Source organism: Dermacentor albipictus, chromosome 10, assembly GCF_038994185.2.
Source record: "Dermacentor albipictus isolate Rhodes 1998 colony chromosome 10, USDA_Dalb.pri_finalv2, whole genome shotgun sequence".
NCBI lineage: Eukaryota > Metazoa > Arthropoda > Arachnida > Ixodida > Ixodidae > Dermacentor > Dermacentor albipictus.
The window spans coordinates 90413007-90431552 of record NC_091830.1 but is presented as its reverse complement, the minus strand read 5'-3'; the positions used below and the strand labels follow the sequence as shown (position 1 = coordinate 90431552).

At 46.1% G+C, this 18546-nt stretch overlaps 1 protein-coding gene and 1 long non-coding RNA gene across 2 annotated transcripts in view; both read right to left on the bottom strand.

Moving 5' to 3' along the window:
* The window catches only part of LOC135910230 (uncharacterized), a 164709-nt gene that overhangs the window by 59560 nt on the left and 86603 nt on the right, over positions 1-18546 (bottom strand). The window lies entirely within an intron of this gene.
* LOC135910234 (uncharacterized) lies at positions 7473-17257 on the bottom strand. Its single transcript, XR_010566954.2, has 3 exons — positions 16968-17257; positions 15740-15845; positions 7473-8005 (listed from the first exon to the last, which is right to left on the bottom strand). It is a non-coding gene; the product is annotated as an uncharacterized lncRNA (long non-coding RNA).

Here is an 18546-nt window from a genome sequence, read left to right as displayed (position 1 = left end):
GCCGTAGTGGATGACTCCAGTAATCTTGACCACCTGCAGTTCTTTACGTGCATCTAAATCTAAGCACACGGGAATTTTCGCATTTCGCTCCATCGAAATGCGGCCGCCGTGGCCGGGATTCGATCCCGCGACCTGGTGCTCAGCAGCGCAACACCATAGCCACTGATCAACCACAGCGGGCTGACATGGCCAATACTCAATGCATATTTAGTATTATCCCAACCGTGCAATCAATGAGGTTTATTATGAGGAATAGATTCCCCCTTGAAACTGGGCAGTTTGCTGGGCTCCCCACTTCTATCATGCTGGTGAAATTAATATGTACCTTTACCAAAAAATACCTACCGATGCATGCAGCCATCTGCCAATTTTGATATGAAGTCACTTTGCTTCTTCTCTACATATGCGTCACCAATGTTGCTAACGCTAATTGAGCTAACATGCTAATGCTAAGTGCTAAGTTGAAAATTTTTGAGACAAAATGTTGCACTTGCCACCGCTATATTCTTGCCGGTACTTTGCAAAAAGATAGCTGTTAGTTTTCCGAGTCGTTCAATGCCCTTATGGCTCCGTTGCTTGCCTGACAGCCATTCTCGAAGGTTGCGCTTTGACGTGTTGCAGCAAACGAAAGCAACATAGCTACCATGTTTTAAACATTTCTAAGTGCGAATGGCGCAGACGAAGGCGAATCCAGTTTTATTGCGAAAGCAAATACTACGCCAGGTCTAACCGCTTGTCGCGTATGCCGTGGCCCTCCCAGAGCCGGCGCTGCACTTAGCAAGTGGTGTGACGTCAGCTCTTTCCGTCGCTATAACGACGCGTGACGTCAGCCTGCTCCCCGCCGCAGCTAGAAGGGAGCCGCTCGTCGCGTACGTAGCTCCCGAGCCGGCGCCGCGCTAACGGGTGGTGTCTCCTTTGATAAGATGACCTCCTCGCCTTGCACTCGTTCCGTGGCGGCTTTACTGGGATATTGGTGGCGATGAGTTACGGAATCACCATCTGTCGGACGCGCCTCCCCTGCGTAGTATGAGGGATCACGCGGCGCGCTGCTCATAGGTTTCGCTTACGGCGCTCAATAAAAATACCACGTGGTAGCCCTCCTGGACATTTATTTAAGTACTCCCAAAATGAGGGAAGCTTTACACTGTCGATATAATAACCTTGGCCAAACTGAAAGCACAGAGTCGTTTACAGACGCTATCTCTTTACCGATTAGTACAGTAAACGCCACTGCATGCGCGCGTCGCGGCGATGGTGTCTCCTGAACCGGCGTCTTTTGCATGAAAGGTAGGGAAACGCTGAGGGAATAGTGTACTAGAATAATGTCCTAGTGGCGCGAGCAAGAGGGAGAGGCAATGGGCCGGTTGAAGGAAACGCCAGTAGCCGCCGCTGGTGGCGCGGCTGTGCCTTTTTCTAGCTGCTGTTGCGTGGTTGGGCTGGGTCAGACACGCTCTGCGGCTGTTTGCTCTGTGTATTTTCCGAGCCGTGTTACGTTCAACGTGGTCATTCTGGTGAAAAACAATGGATGTTTTGAAAAAGAAGGCGTCTCTCTGCATGTACTGCACCGCAGGAGGCACGATGCCAAAAAGAAAGACGGACTCCCATTGCTACGCTCCGGGCTGCCACAGTGGTTATCCGGGTGCTCCGAAAGCGGCATTGTTCGTTTTAAAGACAGACTGCGAAGCCTGCCTGAACTTGCTACTGATCACCAAAGAGGCAGTAGGAAATTTGAGGCTTGCAGAGTTTACCCATATGAAAGGCAACGGTGTTTTCTTATATCCTGCCTCCCTTCTGTACCAGTCTGTGGTCAACTTGAAGAAAGACTTCACAACTTGTTTTAGTCTTCTTGAGTTGCACGCAGACAGTGTTTTAGATGTTTTAAATGTTGTTAAAGCAAGGCGGTAGCATCAGCTTGGCTGCCCTGATCACTGCGAATCTGTGACAGTAGAACTCACTGCCTTCTACATGACAATCAAGCTACATTTCTTCACAAAGAGCGTGAAAAGGTGTAATGAAAGAAGGCGCCAGGCATCGAAATATGTTAAGCTCAATCGATGTACCTAGAACTACATGCTACAAGTTGTTTTTGGTTGTGTTTTAACAGTAATAGTTATACCTTGATTAGATGTTCGGTGTCTACACACTAAACAAAAATAACGCGAAACGGGAGTAAACCGCTCGTCCTGTATCGCATTCCCGTTTCTGGGTTTTTTTTACTACGTACCAGTCGAGGTAAAAATTTACTACCATGCTGACCAAGGTTTTTGTATGTAGAAACGAGAGTAATTTTTTAATCTGTGGGAAGGTTTTTAGGGACGATAGTGGGACCATATTTTTACTGCCATCACGAAGTTCTAGAGGCTATTCCTGAGAGTTATTTTTCAAGCCCATTCGCGAGTTTCTTGGTTCTGATGTGGGAGTATTTTTTTACCTCATTCATCCAGTTTTCTAGGCTATTCCTGGGAGTTATTTTTAGGCCTATTCTCGAGTTTGTTGGTACTGATGTCGGGGTATTTTCTTACCTCGTTATCAAGGTTTCGTAGCTCTACCTGAGAGTAATTTTTCAAGCCCATTCTGTGGTTTGTTGGAGCTGATCTCGGAGTATTTTTTTACCTCGTTCATCGGGTTTTCTCGGTTCTTTCCGAGAGTAATTTTTCAAGCCCGTTCTGGAGTTTCTTGGGCCTGATGTGGAAATATTTCGAAGACAATTGAAAGATTACAAAGACGATTTCATGGATCCCAAGCATGAGGGATTGTTTATTAGTTCTGACATGTTTCTCATAAAAAAGTCAGGCATGAGTTAATCATCACAAAACTATAGCCTTATAAGATACTGTGATAAGCATAATAAATATTTGTACTAACACACAGACTGGGGGCTGGTAACTGCCCATTAGATCTCTCATAGCAAAATAAAATACATCACAACACATTCAATGTGCAATCCCACTAAAGTACAGTGAAAACAAGCAACATACAATATAAAATCTAACTGATAAATATACAGTCAGTACTAGAGACGTTCACATAAAACTCACTGAATATGCAGGTCATTCCTTCAAACAGGCAGTTGTCCAGAACATGGGTGTGCAGTGCATTCAATGGATTAGTATGAACATAACTATGCAACATAAAAATATTGCACTTAAGGCCAAATGGCATCTGCTGCTAATGGCCATTACTGCGCCAGACAAAATGAAACAACCATGTGGTAAATACAGCAAGCATTCGTACTATCACATTAGTGCTGGCCACTGCCCACCATATCTCTCACTGCAAAAAAAAAACAACTATCAACGCATTCACGGTGTAGTGAAACTAAAGTACAGTGAAAACAAGCAACATACAATAAATCTAACTGATAAATATACAGTCAGTACTAGAGACGTTCACATAAAACTGACTGAATATGCAGGTCATTCCTTCAAACAGGCAGTTGTCCAGAACATGGGTGTGCAGTGCATTCAATGGATTAGTATGAACATAACTATGCAACATAAAAATATTGCACTTAAGGCCAAATGGCATCTGCTGCTAATGGCCATTACTGCGCCAGACAAAATGAAACAACCATGTGGTAAATACAGCAAGCATTCGTACTATCACATTAGTGCCGGCCACTGCCCACCATATCTCTCACTGCAAAAAAAACAACTATCAACGCATTCACGATGTAGTGAAACTAAAGCACAGTGAAAACAAAATGACACACAATACAAAATCTAACTCACAAATACACAGGCAGTACTAGAGATGTTGACATTAGACACACTGAATATGCAGATCATTCCTTCAAACAGGCAGTTGTCCAGAACATGGGTCTGCAGTGCATTCAATGGATGATTATGGACAAAACTATGCAACATAAAAATATTGCACATAAGGCCAAATGACATCTGCTGCTAACGGCCACTAGTGCCTCAGACGAAATGAAACAACCATGTGGTAAATACAACAAGCATTCGTACTATCACATTAGTGCCGGCAACTGCCCACCACATCTGTCACGGCAAAATAAAAACTATCACAACACATTCAAGATGTAGTGAAGCTAAGTCAGTAGTAGAGATGTTCACATTAGACCCACTGAATATGCAGACAATTTCTTCAAACAGGCAGTTGTCCACAACATGCGCGTGCAGTGCATTCAATGGATCATGAACAATACTATGCAACATAAAAACATTGCACTTAAGGGCAGCTAGCATCTGCTGCTAATGACCATTAGTGCCCCAGCGAAATGAAACAATTGTGATAAATACAGCAAGCATTCATACTATCACATTAGTGTTGGCAACTGTCCACCATATCTTTCATTGCAAAAGAAAAACTATCACAACACATTCAAGATGTAGTGAAACTAAAGTACAGTGAAAATAAACAAGTGACACAATATACAAAACTCTTCAGTATTGCAACAAGCAAATGAGAGGGCACTAGAGATTACCATTAGACCCATCGATAGCATACTGACCTTCAAACAGCTAGTTGCCCAAGACATGGGTGCACAGTGCAATGAATGGATAGTTAGGAAGAAAACTGCAACAAACATGAGCAACATGTTCTATAAACTTTCAAACTTTCTAAAAAATGACCTCACTCAGATAAGGAAAATGGTGATTGCTAATACACACGACAAAACATATATGTGAAAACAGCCATTAACTGATACTAAAGCCCCTCCATACACGTTTCCGCTGACCAGGTTAAGTACCGCCAACCTACCCTCTTCCTCCACGCTCCTCTGCCACTCACCCCCTTAGCTTCCGGTGTCAAGCGGAATTTCCGTAGCTGCAGCTTCCTGTTCCGAGTGGAAGTAACGCTATGTTTTTCTTAACGTTGTTTACTTTCGCGTCGATGGAGAGGCTTTAATTGCACCAGCTGCGGTTTAAACTGTGAATGCGATTCCATCCAAGTACCACCGCCTATTGCAATCAGCGATCTGATCGTGTTCGCTGTTTCGCGTCAACCTGCGACGGGTTGTGCCACGAGAGACAACGTACAGTGGAATGTAGTGCCTGGGCGCTTGGAGACCACTGCCGTTTTTCGTGCATTTAGAAAACAGCGACCACGAATTACTACTTCAGCGGAATACAACAGCTTGTCGCCTTTGCATTCTTCTCATGGTGACTCCCACAGCTCTGCTAAGCACGCGTGGGCGTCTCAGCATCGGCAGTCAAAGCGGAAATTCCCGCAGCACAACTTCAGGAAGCGGTAACGCCGGAACCGGAAACTTTTAAACTGGAAATGCTGGAACCGGATTTGGTGTGAGGGGAAAGGCGGCGCACAACAAAGGTTGTCGCTACTTAAGAAAGCGGCAGTGGCACGTGGATGGAGGGGCTCTAACTGATACCACTCCCCCTTGTGCTCAAAGAAAACATATGCAGCCCGTTTTCCACACAAGAGGAACACGTTGCACAACTGTATTGCAGTACAGTCGCCGACCGATTTTCCGGACTCCAAAAATTCGGACATGCCCGATTATTCGGTCAGCTTCGCGGCACCGCCATTCTCCCCATAGACCATAATGTATAACAACTGCCGAAAGTTCGGACACCTCGCAACCTCTCGTCTGATTTTTCGGACACTCTTTGACCCAACTCGGTCGAGAGCACCATGCACCGACTCAACCCGGTACATGGTTTGACTGGCTGAACGCCATTTTTGTTTTGAACGTAGCTTCCTTGGTGCCCCACGAAGTGGCGCTACTGGAAATTCCCGCTCATCATCATCGTTTCTGCCTAGTTCGATAGAGTGGCTCTGCAGCAGTTCCGGTTTCAGCTTAGTAAGCCATGTCAAGACAATCCAGCAGCTGTTTGTTTCTTCGCGCGCGACGCTGCGAGCAGGCCGCGTTTTTTCGTTTGTGTGACTGGTGTCGGCGCGGTGGTGTTTGCTTTGCGTGCTGTGTCGAGGTTTCGGTGATTAACGCGGCATACGGAAACATCGCGTCAAGTCTCCAATGGCGCCGACAGTGCCCGCGCAGACTGCGCTGCGGAATGCCGGCAAGCGGGTGCCGGGAGGCCTAAAAGATTTGTCGCCTTCCGATGTGCTCCCTACCGACGCGGAAAATGTTCTGCCGAGACTTGCGCAGTGGTTGCATTGCGATTCCGGACACCGTCTCATTGACAGTTTCACAGGTGCCGACACTGCTGTACTGACATGCGCAGAACTCGACGACGGCTATATCATTCGTCAGGTTTCTGCTGCACCGCCGGACGATGACCGAGTCGGAAGTTGACGCACCATGTGCTACGCTGCCGTCGCCTGCGGAGCGTGTACAAGCAGTAACTGTGCTTTCAGCCGCCTATAGTGACCGTACGACCCTCTCCGAGATTCAGGCTTGTCTGACTGCGCGTAAACGGAACAGCGTGCAACGGCGCATTCACGATTTCTTCAAGCCTACTGCCGAGCCCGAATAAGTGCGTGGAAATAAAGGATTTCATTTTTTTCCCTTAATCTGCTTTTTCGGACACCTGTTTATTCGGACATTTCCGCAGTCCCCGTGAGGTCCGAATAAACGGTCGGCGACTGTACTTATGGGTACAAGCCAGATTTCAATTTCGTTGCCTAAAAATTGTAGTGCTTCTTAGATAGACTAAAAGGGAATTGAGCGTGTTGCCCTTGTCCGTTTCTAGGCATGCAGTTGTGATGGATGCCATATGCTTGTGTGACAAATTGAACATGGTGCTATAGGTACGACTACAAGGATGTATATTTGTAGCTGCCCTCAAACCCCTTCATGTTGCCAGTCAGCATCTATGGTGTATCTTTGTATTGCTCATCTAACACTGTTTACACAGAGAAGGCATGTCTGAATACCAAACCACCTTATTCTCCAGTTACTTTAAAGTGAATGCGTTGTGACAAAGTGTAATGTGAGAAGTCCATGATAAAGAAAAAAAAATTGCTAATTCAACTCCCTCCTGAATTACCAATTTCTGGGCCATTAAGTTTTGCATAATACACTTATGATTAACACAGAGCCACGTTGGCCTAACCCTAGTGGCACAGGACATCCTTCAAGTTATCAGTTGGTACAGAATCATTGAGCATGCTGCTGGTGCTTTTGCCCCCGCTGAGAATACCTGTGGAATACTAACACACATTTTGTTGCTGAAGGTCCATTACAGAAATACTAAAGTGAAACAGTAAATCATTTTATACTGATAAAACAATCTTTCAGAACTGTATTCATGAACATTGTGGCAATAAGAGGATTATTAGAAGAGAAAATGAAGATTTAACTTTCATTTTTCAAGTTTTATGCAGTGCCCGCTCATCAGTGTGGAGTCATACTTCAACTAAGTATATTCTTTGACACCTTTACAACAGAATTCATCAATATTGGCCAGTAGAACATTAGCTAGACCCGAACAGACACCGTCAAATTCCATATCACAGCGAGCTGGTGCAGGAACTATAAGGTGGTGGTGGCGACACCAGTTTTCGTTTTTGCAAGTTATCTGGTGGGAGTTGTTTTTTCGGTGTTGTAGAAGAATGATTTAATAAAGCTCAAATAAATTTTCTTTTTCGTGTCCCTTTAAAGCAAGCACTGTGCTACATGGCTTGGGCAACCTGTCAGCCACAGAACCCACGAGTGCTTTTGTTAGGCAAAATAATTTTGACAGAAACTTTCTTGAGGATATGCATCTGAAAATTTTTTTGCCTAGCAATAGTTCTTGTAAAAATTGACTAAATCCAATGCTTTCACCTGCGGCTTTGTGTAGCAAAAGTCCAGAAAGCAGTGCTCAATAAATATCAAAATCCTGTGGGCCTTTTTCGAGTAGGTAACGTGGAAAACCCAGAACAAAGCGAAAAGGCAGGCCAGTGACGCTCTCACAAACAATCGCTGCGCATCCATGTGTAGCGCCTCCCTTCAACCTCTTCTTTTGTAAAAGGAGCCTTAAGGAGGCCCCCCCGCAAACTGAAAGCCCGAGTTGTTAGCATCCAGGCGCAGCCTCTTCAGCAGGCCCTTTTCACCATATACACCGTCGCCGATGTCTACCTGTGAAACAACAGAACAAGCACAGATTAATTTTCTACACTTTTGATCAAGGAAAGGTTAGGAAATAAGGTAAGGTTTGCAAAAACGGAAGTAGCTGCTTCTTGTTGATACGGTTTAAAGAACAAAGTACCCTTACGTATACCATACATGCGTTGTGCTGAGCTGTGTACTTTCACCTAAGACTAGAAAGTATTGAGAACTTCAATGCAAAAGAAAGACATTCATCTGCCTAGCTCTGAGCAAATGCGTTCCACCCCTTGGCACAGAATGAAATCTGGTGCTGTTCTAGCGATTAGCACACACTGAAAGCTTCAAGCCCGATTTAGTATTAGGCCAAGAGTCAAGATGTGCTCGATTATAGTCGGATACAACTTTAGAAAAACAGGGGCGTTTACTCCTCCGAGGCGGATGCACACGAGCATCCACTAATGGGTGCGCACTCTGGACTGACGTCATGCGCCGGACGGCCGGTGGCCCGCCGTCGAAGATGGCCGCCCGGGCTTCGAACTGAGCCAAGTCGCGTCAGCTGTGCGTGTCAATGCCTCGTCACAGTGAATTCCCAAACTGTTTGTCATTCTCTATCATGCCGGAAATATTACTGCGAGCTTACAATGCGGCATCTGTGCTGCGTGCGTTTATTCTAAGCCGTGATCCGGCGAAGAAACATTGCAGCGAGCATCGCTGATGCTGCGCTACGCTTTGCCTGAAAACAGGATGCCTCGGCGACTGCTGCAAACACACATCCTGCCTGTTTGTTTCATGTCTTTTTTATTTCGCTCCTGAGTGAAGTTAGGACAAGAAAAGTTTGCCAAAGTCTGGTGCCTGCTGTCAGCGGCGGGTGAGTTCGTGTACCGTTTCGCTGCATTTTTTCGTCGGACGGGGTAAAGTGATGGAGCAAAACCATTCTGAGGAGAAATTAGAAAAGCGTGCGCGCATGAAACAAACCTACGAGCGTCTCAACAGAAAATATTTGACAAAGAAGCCTCCAATGCAAAGATTTGTCGCCGTCAACTTAGCGTGAGTGATCGTTGTCAACAGTGAGATAGCCGAGCGTCTAACGGCGGTGTTCGAGCGTGTATAGAGTGTGTATAGCACCGTCGATTGATTTCTTTCCACCAGTGCTCACCGCGCACGCAAGCTGTAGAATGCGTGCTGTGGCACAGTCACGCATAAGTTGTGTTGCCAGCGTTCCTGCTTCCATGCGTGTTTGCACTTACTCATATTTGTCCTTTCATTTTATATTAGCATTTGTTTTTGATAGTTTTCTTTCAGGAAAGTCCTTACACATTTTCATTAGCCAATCTCATTCAAAGCACTAACTCCTGTACACTGCAGGACTGGTCTCTTCCATCTCATTAAAACCTTTCTCACTGGTCTACCTCGTCTTCTCAATCTGCCTACTCGCTGCGTTTTCTGTCCTTGTTTCTTGTGTTGTTGCTGCAATGTGATTAACCAACTTGCTCAAAACAAATTTTGATCGCCTATCAAAACAGAAAGGTTTAGAGATACATTTTTTTAAAAGCGTCATGTGGGTTGCACAGTAACTTTGCCTCTTACCTCTGTTCATGTTTATGCGTCAGTGCATGTGGCAGCTAGCCAGAAGTGCACATGAAAGGCTGCATATTGTGAAACACCTTGCTATGCTGTTGCATTTTTCATGCATTCAGTCTTAGTAAACAAACGGTTTCGCTGCCTATCACATATGATGGCGAAAATTTTCAGCACGAATAACAATGTGCAGTGGGGTGTGATTTCTGTCTGACGCATTCGCCGTTGCAAAGACATTTTTCAATGAATGGAGCCCAGCAAAGTAGTGCACTGAGAGCTTTTGCAACTTTCACCATTTATTACTTCACAAATGACATTGTCTGAACCTGGCCGTTGATCGACATGCCGATGGCTTGTAAATTAAATAATTGCCTCAATAAAACACATTCAACTTCACTCAGCAATTTTTAGCACAATGCTAGCAGAGCTATTCAGGGTGAATAATTGTGCTTACATTGGCTTACATGTGCTTACATTACTTGCCCGGTCAGATAAACAAATACAACAATGGCTGCGGTATGACTGTGATTTGACGTGCAGACTGCTAATGGTGCCTTTCAAGCGTGCCCTTGACTGCTGCTATTAATAGCTACCCGCCTGGGTATATTGGGCCTAACTAAGCTAATGATGTTTGATAATAGTTCTCTTATTCACATTGCTTGCCTGGGCCAGGTAACCAAAATAAACAATGCCACCACATGAATTAGTGTTTGCATGCAAGCTGCCAACAGTGGCTGTAATTCTCACAGTGATTGCTGCCATTTCACCAACAGTGGCGACGGCTTGACTGCGCTTTGATGTGCCGACTGCTAATGGTGCCTTTCAAGCGTGCCCTCGACTACTGCTATAGACGAGGCAACCTAAAGTTTGCCCGCGCGGCACCAGCGCCGAATGCTCCCCTAGCGGACCGATGGAAGTTTCGAGGGTCGTCGCTGCGCTGGCGCGCGCCCGTGTTCTGTACGGCGGGAGCGCTCGTGCGCGTGGTTTTTGCGATGCCGAGTGCGACCTCATCAGCCAGGAAAGGTGGCACGCAATACTGATGTGTTGTCGATTGCCACAGCAGCCTCGAAAACACGAAAGGTCCTACGCCGCCCGTGAAGTTCTACAGATTTCCTGGGAAGTGGTACGAGAACGGCAGACGACAAGCATGGACAACTGCAGTGCGCGGCCGAGTCAAGTAAGTCTCATACTTTCGCATTCGCGTGTAATATCTTGAAAGCGGAATAGTCATATGCCTGTTTTTAGTGCTCGGCCGTTTGTTTAGTCGTGTCGCGTTGTTGAATTGTGGTGGCATCCGCCGTTTGTTAGCGGTAAATTCATGCGTGTTGCGCCGCTAAGCTCTACGACGCGTGCTCTATTCCCAGCCACGGTGGCCGCATTTCGATAGGGGCAAAATGCAAGAACACCCTTGTTACCGTGTGCTTTGATTTTTGTGCACGTTAAAGAACCCCCAGAGGTTAAAATTATTCCTGAGACTCCCCATTACAGCGGGCCTCATAATGATTTCGTGGTTTTGGCATGGTTTTGGCACTTAGAACCCCGAATTTATTTGATTGCACTGTGCCTTCCCTCGCGATTGGCATGGACGAGCTCAAGAGAATTATTTCCCTTTTCCAAACGCTGCAACTTAAATTACTAGTTGTGCAGGTAACGAAAGGGGCCGCGCGCTACTTTTGTGCGGTAGCAGACCGTATTTAATGCAAGCCGCGGTCGTCGCGTGCGTCGGGAAGCGGCAGATCGGAAAGCAGCCGCTCGAGACGTGCGCGTTATGTTTGTTGTTTGCCCATGCTTTCTAAGTATCTAAGTGTGCAAGTATCATAACTTGTAGTGGTACCACTCTTGTAGAATAATATATGCACACAATCACAGGAACGGTACCTTTGCAAACATATTATTGGGAGTAATTTAATCCCCACAACAAATAGGCACACACACTGTTTCATTTATATGCGATGCAGATGGAAGCGGCGCCAAACAGACCAATGGCAATCACAACAGTCTTCTCAGCAGTCAGCACCACTGGGACATGTGCTCTCGTACTGCAGCGACGCAGCTCTTGAGCAGCAGCAAGACACGTGTGAAACAGACTCCAGAACATGCCTTTGTGAAGTGACGGAACCGTCAAGAAGCAGCCCAATGGATCTGCAGTGATCGAGTAGTATGACAACAGAAGTTCCTGCTGCCAGTGTGACTTATGTTGTAATTGAAATAAAAGTGGCTAAATTTCTGAACATGGTGCGTACCTCTAACTCGACGTCGTCTACGATCTTGTCGGACACCTGTGACACGCACTTGGCTTTCACTCTCACATCACCGTCCACAATTTGTTCAACGCCGTACACGTTCGGAAGCAGACGCTCCCCTATCGTGAGGTTGCCGCCACGAAAAAAAGCTGTCAGCGTCGGCAACCGTCTTGAAACCGCACGGCAATCTTTGCATCGCTGTTGCGCAAGCAGGCGATCTGCCGCCGTCGAAAACGGAGCGCCGTGAGAACGAGCAGCGAAGAAAAGCGCGGACGGCACAATGTAAACGAAGCGGAGAATACGCCTCGACGCGACCGCGCTGCTTGGCGTTTCCACATTGGGGCGCTGTCAGGAGAGGCGCAGTAGCGCCGCCTGGCCATGGTTTTCTCGTCTATTAATAGCTACCCGACTGAGTATATTGGGCCTAACTAAGCTAATGATGTTTGATAATTGTTCTCTTATTCGCATTACTTGCCTAGGCCAGGTAACCAAAATAAACAATGCCACCACATGAATGTGTGTTTGCATGCAAGCTGCCAACAGTGGCTGTCATTCTCGCATTGATTGCTGCCGTTTCACCAACAGTGGTGACGGCTTGACTGGGCTTTGACGTGCAGACTGCTAAAGGTGCCTTTGAAGCGTGCCCTGATGACTGTTATTTCATCACAGGGCCCGTCATGCTCATAAGTGGCTGCCCAATAGAGTATTTTGGGCCTTCTGACATTGGCATTATTCATCTCAACGGGCTGGAAAAAACAGTAGGGGCAGCACAACTGCACACAAAGCACAATGTGCTTTGGCGTGCAGGCTGCTAAGAGTGGCTGTCAATTTCATTCACGTTGACTACTGCTTTTTCGTGTGAAGCTGGACAGTGGCTGCCCGAATGAGCATTTCGGGCCCCACATAGTTATTCAGAGTTAATAACTGCATTTGCATTCAGATTTTCCGGCATTTCGGCACGTTTCCATGCCAACGCTTATATTGAGCATGATCTGTGCAGGACGTTGCTTTTTCAGAATTGGGCTTCCATTAGAAGGAATATGTCATCAAATGAACCGCTTATTTATTTGAGAGGTCACGGGAGAATGCTTGGCTGCTGTGCTTGACACACAGTACACCGCTTCAGTGATGGGAGATCCATTGTTGCGCTTGCCGAGGTATGTGTGGCTGGCAGGAGATCTGGACCTCGCTTCACGCAGAGTCAGAAAGGAGGAGAGTTTTCTCTGCGAATAATTCTTTATACAATGTTTACATGTTGTCGTCGTTATCAGGACAGAGACCAACAGAGCAGCTGCAAGCTGCTTAAATAACAACCCTCCGTCCAAAGATCCCCCAGACAGTCCCCAAGGACGAAACAAGGTCGCGAGAGAAAGGGTCCGGGCAGCCTCCAGGGTCCTAACGCCGCTCTCAGTGGCCGGCGCTTCCTTGAACCGCGCTGCGGCGTCAGGACGATTTGGCGGTCGGTCAGAATGGTGCGCCGGGCAAGTTTTATGGCCCGCATAGGACAAAGGGAACCAACTGCAAGGCACCGGGTCGAAACAAAGCCCTCCTTTGGAAACTGTCCCAAACACAGCGGGAGTCGTTTGTGGTGTGGGCGCCGCCGGACAAGGGGGGGGGGGGGCGAATAGCAGTCCATGATCCGGTGGCTGCTTCCGTCGTGGACGCCGTGCACGTAGTCGTGTCCGAAGCAGGCAGGCACCATGCGGGGATGAATGCTGCCTCCACAGTCGACAAACCATAGCACTGGCCTTCCGTCAGGCAAATCCCAGGGCACAAACATAACACAATATACGCTTCGAGAACTCGTTAGTGAGATCTCGATCGTCGGTATCTCGTTGTGGTGAAAGAAATCGTGCACACGACCTCAGCGCACATGTGTCCTTCTTCGTGCTGCTTCTTCTTTTCTCCACATTTTGTGGGCGTTTTCGCGAGGGCGTCGATAGTTTGCCACCTGAAATATGCGAAGCTGTGACCTCCCTCCTCACCTTTAACACGGTGCTTTCGCTGACACATACGAGCATCTTGGGTTTGTAATGGTTGCGATAAATGCATTGTTTTATATAAGTACTGGTTCAGTAGCAACTGATTCATTTGAAGCTCGGAACAGGAGTAGTAAATGGGCCGTGTACATGTAAACAAGCACAAATGCCATGCAGAGTTGCTCTTTCTACTTTTGCCACTTGCAATGAAGCTAAAGAGCAGACGACGGGCAGCGTTGTGGAAGGCATGGGGTTATTTTTCTGTCGCGATCTGGCATGTGCTGTAGCACATGAGAGCTCTACTAAACCAGTCATCAAAGTCTTTATTTATACTGAGAATTGCGCGTTTCCTAAGCACGATTTTTTGAGCGGGATTATTTTAGTCGCGGAGGCAATCGGACGTCGCGCTTCATTAATCTGGGCGGGGCCTCCCCTGTTTTCTAAATTTGTATCCGACTATAGTGACGCACAAGTGCTCGAGAACTATTGAACAAGACGCACTTGTTTTCGATTTACTGACTGCACTTGGGTGTAAAGCTTTTGTCTGAGAAATGAATAAACCACATACACAAGCAGCATTTTCTTAGCACAGTTTTTAATAGGTACTGATACCTTCAATTTAGAAAGCCCTGTATATTGGGCCTCATCAAACTAATTTCATAACAGGTTTGGCAAGGTAGAAGCATAGAATTTTAGAGTCATAAGAAGACAGGTGAAATGAGTTATTTATTGCAATTATTACTCAAATTTAAAATTTAGGTCCCTCATCCCAATGAGAAATTGATGCAAGCAGTTTGTACATGCCACATAAGCATTTAGATATCAAAAATACGGATTAAAGAAAACCGTTTCTTGAAGGTTCATTATTGCAAGCAGTCATGGCCTCGAGGAGAAATAACTTCTTTTCCTGTCGGCAGAAATGAGGCTCGAGTATTTTATTGACACATATATATGCCCATGCATATATGTTATCTCTGCTGTAAAGCTTTTTTTCATGTGTATGCAAGGCCTGTGTGTAACATCTCATTGTGCACAAAATCAAATCCATAAGAACCCGACAAGAAGCTAAACCAACAAGAGAGCAATCCCAGTAACAAACCGTATCAAAAATTTTACTGACATGAATTCTGACCTTTGAAACATAACATGTGTATATGAATACTATCTACATTAGAGCAATGGGCAACTTTAAGCAATGGCTACGCCAACATCAGAACGATGTGGATGAGAAAAGAGTGGCATCAAATGCTTGGAGTGGAGCATGCAGCAATGACTAAACACAATAGTGACTGGATAGTGTCTAGCATAATCGGCCAGGAAAGAAATTGGAAGCCATGCCTGTACCCGGATTCCCTGGAGATGCAATCAACAGGACACACGTTTATCTGAAACCAAGGAACCCATGCCCATCTTATGCTAAAACTTACATAATTAAATATGCACTTCCACTTTTTTTAGTCTTATTGTGAACAAGGCTTCCATATGGAAGCCAAAATGTATTGCTTTTATTGTTGTATTTGGTTGGTCTATGTCTGTCTTTGTCATGTTTCATACCGACCACACAGGCTTCTCTGAAACTCTTGATGATACAACTTTTGTGCGAAAGCATTGCTTAAGGCACTTTTGCGTAAACCATGTCTTTAGGTGGTACAACGCATTTTTCTAGACACTCTAGAGCACCTTATTCAAGGCACGAAATCTGAATTCATGGTTCTTAAAAAGGCATTTTGGCTAGATTAATATAGTCTATATGGAGTATATAAGGCATAATTACTCAAGCGCCCAATTATATTTAACTCAGAGGAGGCTACTTTAGGTAAATTCATTAAACTGAGGGCACTCCACCAAAACATAAAATTCGTGATCAGCCACTAGAAATCCTGAAAATGGCAATACAGTAAAATGATTGCATATAACACAAATGTATCCTACAACTCGAAAGGCAGCGCCAGTTTTGTACGCACCTTTGAGAAAGCACACAGATCACGTGCTTTATTGTCGTGCTGTCCAGCTTCCAGCAGTGCAGCAGGTTCCTGCTCGATGTAGGGATGCCTCCAGAATCCGCATAGCCTTCAAAAGTAAGAAATGTTTAATTTATTGTGCTGTGAACCTGGGAATTTGTGATTTACCAGTGTCATGTGGAATTGCAAAGAGTCTCACACAGCCAGCTGCATGAATTTGCGCCTGGTTGCACAAATGTCTCTTTGTTATATCTAAGGAGGTTACACTGATATTTTGTAACAAGTGAAGTTTCAGGAAGGAACGAAATCAGCAACAGCAGGCTACCAGGACAATCGAAAACAAAACTCATATATGCAGTAAAACGTGGCGCATTGGATTAAACAAAAATATTGAGCACATGAAAAGGATTCTGAAAGCTAGATCGCGATTTTGTAGCGATGCTATTCCTTTTCGTTAGTGGTCTGACCGCCGCCCCGGCCCGTGCTACGTACTGGAACAGCCGGTCGTTTGCGGTGGGCGACAAGAGTGGTATAGAATCGAGGGGTAAGTATCGCTACAAAATCGCAGTCCTTACTTTATTACGCACTCCCGTATAACCTACGATTGCAAGAGCTGGCATCCCGTTCGTAAGAATTGGTTGGTCTATGTCTTTCTTAAAGGCCGGTGTCTGAAATGTCTCGATTAAAAATAAACTTCGTTACTGTAATATCGGCGTATGTCGGTTTTGCAACATAGAAGACAAATACGCGAAGACACTCAATAACATAAACAATACACAGGTTCTCGCGACGTGGTCCTCCAAACCAAACTGTATACATACAAAAATCTTCATACAAGCTTCTATCCGCTTAAGCGTCAAACATAGGAATCGTGTGCCAACGCGCGAAGCCCATGATACATCGACGGATACATTACACATGTACTCTACTTGCGGGAATGCATATATAACGAATAACTTCTTGCCAGAATACTACCGAACGAACAGGAACTTTCAGTGTTTTCATAATTGTGTGCCCATTCAGGCATAGCAATCAAGGCGGGTAGCGTATATTTTACAGCAGAATGCAAGTACGCTGTAATATCAGAGGAAGCCTTCGTGAAATTGCTTGCTAAATGTGCACAGCAAGACGGCCAACCTACGATCAGAAAGCGCTTTGCTCTAGCTAGTACACAACGTTCATTACGTAAATCATAAGTTCAAGAATGCGCGCAAGGGCCAAACTTGCTTACCTTTCAAAAAGACTTGGCCAACGCTCCTTCGTCTCAAAGGTACCGAGGCACCGACGTCTTTCTGGCGCAAGCACTGTAGAACTTCCGATGAACTCCAGCTCCACAAAAGCACAACCTTCAACAGCCTTCCATACACTACGATTCGAAGCTCCAGTACCAGACTTTTCACGGGAGCGTGGGCAGAACAAAGGCAGCTCTCGGACGGGCGCTGTAGTAAGACACTCACTGTCGACACTGGTAGATCGCACGAAACACACGGCGAACTAACGGCGTTACACGAGTCCAGAGGGTTTGCGATGGTTACTGCACACGACAAGGAGCACATTTTGTCTAGGCACTTCTAAAATATATCTCAAATACCGCCTTACTGCAGTGTGAATTTCTGACAGCCAACGTGGTATGTCGACCAAACAAATACTGCAGTGGCGCCACTCTGCGGTTTTTAGAAAAATGTGTCGTAAATGAGAAAATTACGTGTTTTTTTCCTAACAACAATCGGTAGGGACACTTTAACAAATTCCTTGGGTCCAAAAGTGTTAACTTTGTATAAATATGCACTTTTTTATACGCAGTTTAAGAAAATGTACTGTATATATAAAAAAAACGAAGCGGATGTCGCCTTCAAGACTCGCAACCGCTTCAGTCGCATGCAGTTTGCAAAAGCACGGCCTTCGAAATCAAACTTTGTCGCTCAAACGAAACTGTAGCTGGGAGGAGGGCAGGCATTTAGGCCCCAATTGTTGGGTTTACAGTGCCTAGGTAGGCTTCCTTATTTATAAAGAATATACAGGGACTAACGCCCAACCATGAGCGAGCTTTAAGCAGAGGACACACGGTACGATTCGGCGTCCGATCCAACGTGCGTGTATCCGAACGGTCGAGCGGCGCGTAAGCTCCGCCCAGATCCAGCCCTCCTCCCCCTCCCCCCCCCCCCAGCTTGAGTTCAGATTCACGTCGAGAAACGCAATATAAAAACTCTGCACAACACTGCTTCGCTTTACGTGAACACTGTCAATAAAATTATGCCCCTGCAAGTGACAGAACACTTCACGACGGCGCGTTGTCCACTGACGGCTCCGGTAACAGCCAGCGATACGGCCGGCAGGCATAGCTAGGCGGACGCTGCGGCCGACGGCGCTTGTTTCAGCCCGAGCTCGATGAAGAGGGCTTATTTTTGCCAAAACAATTAACGCTGTGCACTTAGGTAGCCCGTAATCAAATACAATTGGTTTACTCGACGCAGTCGTTGCGAAGGGCAAACGTGCAAGCGAAGCGAGCAGCCTCGCTCGGACGGTCGGTGCATAGAGATCGGTGTGTGCTGTTTGTCCGCGGAAAGGCCCTCGCGTCGCGGCTCCCGATTTCGACGGTAGCTTAGTGCTAGTGTACTAGGCGCTGTTTTGCATCATAAGCACATGTTCGAGATAACTTTATTGAACTGGTAACTATTTCGTGTCGGCAACAAACTGCAGCAGGCAAGGGAAAAAAAAAAAAAAGACGGCGAGAAACCGGCCTGCCAGCGCCGCCTCCGTGGAGGGAACGTCAGAGAACGTCACATCAGCTGCGGCCAAACGACGGTGCG